The sequence below is a fragment of the Delphinapterus leucas genome, chromosome 2 (assembly GCF_059928025.1).
Source record: "Delphinapterus leucas isolate spDelLeu-1000000601 "Yukka" chromosome 2, BTC_Dleu_Yukka2, whole genome shotgun sequence".
In the NCBI taxonomy this organism is placed as follows: domain Eukaryota; kingdom Metazoa; phylum Chordata; class Mammalia; order Artiodactyla; family Monodontidae; genus Delphinapterus; species Delphinapterus leucas.
In genome coordinates this window covers 79098424-79104488 of record NC_143130.1, presented here as the reverse complement: position 1 = coordinate 79104488, position 6065 = coordinate 79098424, and the positions used below count along the sequence as shown (strand labels likewise).

The window sequence follows — 6065 nt, the reverse complement described above, 5'->3', positions numbered from 1 at the left end:
CACCTGGCCTCAGCCAGGCTGTGTGTCTGGATATTTCCCTTTACTATGTAGATTTGGGTTTGCAAGGTTAATGTGAAAGAGGCTGTTTATTTTTTCCCAGTGATTCTGCATAAAAATTACATAAACTTCCCTTACCAAGAGCCTAGCCCAGAAATATGACAGGCTCCTCTCTTTCCTGGTGCCTCTTAAGGGTGTCATTTCTGGTAGGAGTAGAGCATCCATCACTAGTGTTGCCATGGTTATGGCTTCCGGACCAGGGGATTGGCTGATCCTTGGCCCAGCTCTTCCACCTAGCTATCATCAACTCCACAGCAGGAGGTTTCCTTATTCCCTGATTCATTTTGTATTTGGCTGGAATATTGGAGAGCACATAGTTTCCATGGTACTTCATGACTCTTCTGTAGGTTCTTAGCGACCCTAAGGTTGATTAGGACATAAAGTCTTGGGCTAGTGGAAAATTTAAAACAGTGTGCAGGGCTTACAGCAGAGATGAAAAAGAAATAAAAGGAATCCAAATCGGAAGAGAAGAAATAAAACTGTCACTGTGTGCAGATGACATGAACTATACATAGAGAATCCTAAAGATACTACCAGAAAATTACTAGAGCTAATCAATGAATTTGGTAAAGTAGCAGGATACAAAATTAATGCGCAGAAATTTCTTGCATTCCTATACACTAATGATGAAAAATCTGAAAGAGAAATTAAGTAAAAACTCCCATTTACCATTGCATCAAAAAGAATAAAATACCTAGGATTTTGTCTCCTACTAAAGGAGACAAAAGACCTGTATGCAGAAAACTATAAGACACTGATGAAAGAAATTAAAGATGATACAAACAGATGGAGAGATATACCATATTCTTGGATTCGAAGAATCAACATTGTGAAAATGACTACACTACCCAAAGCAATCTACAGATTCAGTGCAATCTCTATCAAACTACCGATGGCATTTTTCACAGAACTAGATCAAAAAATTTCACAATTTGTATAGAAACACAAAAGACCTCGAATAGCCAAAGCAATCTTGAGAAAGAAAAACACAGCTGGAGGAATCAGGCTCCTGGGCTTCAGACTACACTACAAAGCTACAGTAATCAAGACAGTATGGTACTGGCACAAAAACAGAAATAAAGATCAATGGAATAGGATAGAAAGCCAAGAGATAAGCCCACACACATATGGTCACCTTATTTTTGATAAAGGAGGCAAGAATATACAATGGACAAAAGACAGCCTCTTCAATAAGTGGTGCTGGGAAAACTGCACAGCTACAGGTAAAAGAATGAAATTAGAACACTCCCTAACACCATACACAAAAATAAACTCAAAATGGATTAAAGACCTAAATGGAAGGCCAGACACTATAAAATTCTTAGAGGAAAACACAGGCAGAACACTCCATGTCATAAATCACAGCAAGATCCTTTTTGACCCACCTCCTAGAGAAAGGGAAATAAAAACAAAAATAAACAAATAGGACCTAATGAAACTTAAAAGCTTTTGCACAGTAAAGGAAACCATAAACAAGATGAAAAGACAACCCTCAGAATGGGAGAAAATATTTGCAAATGAAGCAACTGACAAAGGATTAATCTCCAAAATATACAAGCAGCTCATGCAGCTCAATATCAAAAAAAAACCAAACAACCCAATCCAAAAATGGGCAGAAGACCTAAATAGACATTTCTCCAAAGAAGATATACAGATTGCCAACAAACACATGAAAGGATGCTCAACATCACTAATCATTAGAGAAATGCAAATCAAAACTACAGTGAGGTTATCACCTCACACCAGTCAGAATGACCATCATCAAAAAATCTACAAACAATAAATGCTGGAGAGGGTGTGGAGAAAAGGCGACCCTCTTGCACTGTTGGTGGGAATGGAAATTGATACAGTCACTATGGAGAAATCTTGCATTGTTTGTATCTTTTAAAAGTGCCTTAAATTCTTTGGAAGCAAGGCTAAATATAAAGGAAGTATAAATATATTCTCTAGAAATCCATTGGATTTTTTGCTTTTAGGATGGGAGAAAAAAAGTACAAAGGTTTTTCTGCCCAGGAAGGGAAAATTGCATAATGCAAAGCACCTAGAACATATTCTGTGTAAGAAACAAATGGAATAATTTAAATGTATATTTTCTGTTGAAGAAAAAATATATGTACATGGTGTTCGATTCAACAGCATACATATTAAAATTGTAACGATACAGAGAAGATTAGCATGGCCCCTGCTCAAGGATGACATGCAAATTTGTGAAGCATCCCACATTTTTAGATGTTGGTCAAAGCATACAAAACTCCCCACTAAAGGATAAATAAGGTCTAGGGATCTAATGCACAGCATGGTGACTATAATCAACAATACTGTATAATATATTGAAAGTTTTTAAGAAAGTAGATCTTAAATATTATCACCACACAAGTAAAAAATATATAACATAACTATGTCAAGGGATGGAGATGTTAACTAACCTTATTGTGGTCATCGTTTTGCAATGTATACATGTCTCTAATCATCACATTGTATACCTTAAACATACACATATCGATAATAATTCAATGAAGCTGGAGGGGGGGAATTGCCTCAACTACAGAGGGAAAAAATATATATACATATATTTGATTGGATTCAAGAAAACTGGAATTTCTAGTACAATTGGAGGATAAGACAATTACACTCCTAAACTCAGGGAGCCCCCTGAATAATTAGGAGCCTGCCCCAGAGAATCACACACACAAGAAATTTGGGCAGTCCCTTCAAAAGCCTGGGGTGGGCCGGGGGACACGCCATACCATCAGGGAGGTGCTTAGTGGGTTCTGAGAACCCCAGTTTCTTGCACACAATTAAAGCTTTACAGGCAGTTCCCTGGTGGTTTAGTGGTTAGGATTCCGGGCTTTCACTGCCATGTCCCGGGTTCAATCCCTCGTCAGGGAACTGAGATCCCGCAAGACATGTGGTGTGGCCAAAAAATAAATAAATAAATAAATATAAGCTTTACAAGCATCTGCTGAACAAATGGAAAAGATAAAAAAAAAAAAAAACCATTATGCCTGTGTGCTAAATAAGTTCATAGATAATCTTCAAATTAACCCAAGTGGAAATGATTTAGCAGCCTCAGAAAAGTAGATGCTATAAAAGGCTTTAGTCCCTTTAATCCTCTCAACAACTCTTTGAGGTAGATGTTTTTATCTCCACTTTTTTCAAATGAGGTTATGGAAGGTTAAGTAATATGTGCAAGGCCACATAACTAGTAAGTGAAAGACCCAGGATTTCAGCCCCCAGCTGTCTGATTCTAAAAACAGACTATTCCCTCTACTCCGATTTTTCCCAAGCTTTTCTCACGTTAAGAACACAAATCTGATGCCCCATCCCAGATGCACTGAATCAGAACCTCCAGGGAGAGACTTGGAAACATAATGTTTAACAAGAGATGAAATGATTATTATTATCAGAGAAGTTTAAGAAAACTGCTCTATTGCATGAGGTGGGAAGTGAACCCGTATCTCCCTCTGACTGATCAAAGAGAAGCCATCAGAGACCTGAAGCTCCTGCAACTAAAAATAAATCAAGTTATTCTGGAGTTTATCAGATTATAATATTATAGGATATTTATTCCTCAATATGGTAATACAGCATTGTCTGATTTAAGGTTATCTGGATCCAAAAATACCAAGACCATTTTGGAAAGTTAAAAATGGGCTGTAGTTTAAACCTCAGACTTTCTTAGCTTTCCTCTCTGTCCCTCTTTGGTCCTTGGGAGCAGAAGTGAGTAAGAATTCAGTTTCAATTCCTAGCAGCTGTAACTGATGCAGAGGTTCCAGCTGTGCAGGGGCTGGAGGACGGCTAGAAGGAGAACCACAGGCTGAGAATCAGTCCTCATGTCTGGGTGCCCACCAGATGGCTTTCATTGGATGTAGTACAAGTTACACGATCCAGGAAGTAGAAAACCCACCATTGTTTCGTTTGTTTTCCTTAGTTTCAGTTTTTCCCCCCCGATGAGAAGAGCCAGGCCAGCTTCAATACCCATTATGGGAGCAAATAACTTATTTGTACAACCTAAACGCTTGCTTAATTAAATGGAAAGCAAGGCAGTGATTTCTGACAGGGCTGAACTTAAGTTGTAAAACTCCACAGTGCAGCCAGAAGCAGCGACGGACAGTTGAACTGAAACCTGGGAACACGTCAGGGGACCTGGACCACTGCTTCTCAGCCATTTTATTGTAAGTTATTCCCATTATCTCAGAGAGAAGTTTGAGACATGGTTAGAGAAAAGGATGGAGCTGATTACCCCCATTTTGAACATAGATCTTTGTTTTAAGATCTTGCTTTATATGATATTGCCAAGAAACTTGCTTTGAATGATATTTTCAAGTTTCAAAGCAAGGCATGATGTCTATAATAGCAGATAATGACAACTACCTTCTACATGTAATAATTTAATATGCTTTAATATACTTCTATTCCTGAGCGTTCTTGATCTTATTTACTCTTCACAACAACTCTGTGAAGTTGGTACTCTTATTAACATAATTTTACAGATAAGGAAACTGGTAGCCTCCTAACAGAATCATTAAGTAACTAGCAGAAAGTCCACAGAAATTTTGTTGATTGAAAGCACAAGTCTAGAAAATATACATCTAAGTACTAACAATGGTTGTCTCTAGGCTCTGAAATTTGGGGTGATTATTGTTATTTTGTGTTATTTTTCTACTCTGAATATATAGTAAGTTCATAATAAAACAATAGTAAATATGAAAATAAATATGAACTTTAGATCATAGTACAAGAAGAAAATAAATACTAATATACTGAGTGCCCTATCTGTAGTAGTTTCTGTAAACATTCAGATATTTCAGCTGTTGCCACTGTCATCTTCAGTATGGTAAATTCTAGAATACTCTCAATTTCTCTCTCACCGTCTCTCTCTCTCTATATAAAATATATATTATATACAATAAATAAAATATAAATTTAAATATAAATTAATTATAAATTTAAATATAGATTATATAAATTTATTTCTATTTGTTATACATAATTTATAGTATATATACTCTCACTATAGTATATATATAAAACAATATTGTGATAACTGACAATTTGAATATGGACTATGGAATTAGAAAACTGTATAGTATCAAAATGAAATTTTCCAATGTTCTTAACTGTTAAATTTCCTAAGTTTTATAAGAGAAAATGTCTCTCCCAGGAAATATACATTGAAGTATTTAGGTATGTATGTACATCTGCAACTTATTCTCAAGTGGTTCAAAAAAAAATTCATATATGGAGAATGAATTATAAAGCAATCAGAGAACAATAGAAACAAACAAATGGTGAATCTGGCTAAAGGTGAATCTAGTTTTTAATATTTCTGCAAGTTTAAAATTATATACAAACAAAAATTTACGATAAAAACAAACAAATAAATGGCTGACAACTTCTAACAACAGCAACAAAAATTCTCCTAAGCAACAGGGTCAAGTAGAATATTAAGGACATGATAATAATTTCTGAAATATTATAAAATTGAAAATACCACCTATTAAAAATGACGGGGGTATGAACAAATCAAGACTCAGAGGCAAAGATATAGATCTATGTGCTCTTATTTTAGAAATAAGAAATAAGTGAACTAAGCACTTGATTTAAAATCTTATGAAGAGTGTCAACATAAGAGAAAACAGAAAGAAAAGAATAAAGATGAACGATAGAAATAAGCTAGAAAATAGAAAATTGGTAGCAATAATAAATAAATTTAAATGCTCATTCTCTGAAAAGAGTATAAGATAGATTAAAACCCTTGTAAATATAATAAATAAAAGGTATTAATCAACAAACTTAAAAAGGAGACTGCTGATTTAACAACTGATATAAAGGATTTTAAAATATAAATTATTGGGCATCCCTGGTGGCGCAGTGGTTGAGAGTCCGCCTGCCGATGCAGGGGACACGGGTTCGTGCCCCGGTCCGGGAAGATCCCACATGCCGTGGAGTGGCTAGGCCCGTGAGCCATGGCCGCTGAGCCTGCACGTCCGGAGCCTGTGTTACGC

At 36.0% G+C, this 6065-nt stretch overlaps 1 non-coding gene across 1 annotated transcript; it reads left to right on the top strand.

Moving 5' to 3' along the window:
• Positions 1-2177: 2177 nt before the first annotated feature.
• LOC115802773 (U6 spliceosomal RNA) lies at positions 2178-2284 on the top strand. Its single transcript, XR_004023324.1, has one exon. It is a non-coding gene; the product is annotated as a U6 spliceosomal RNA (small nuclear RNA).
• The last annotated feature ends 3781 nt before the right edge of the window (positions 2285-6065 follow it).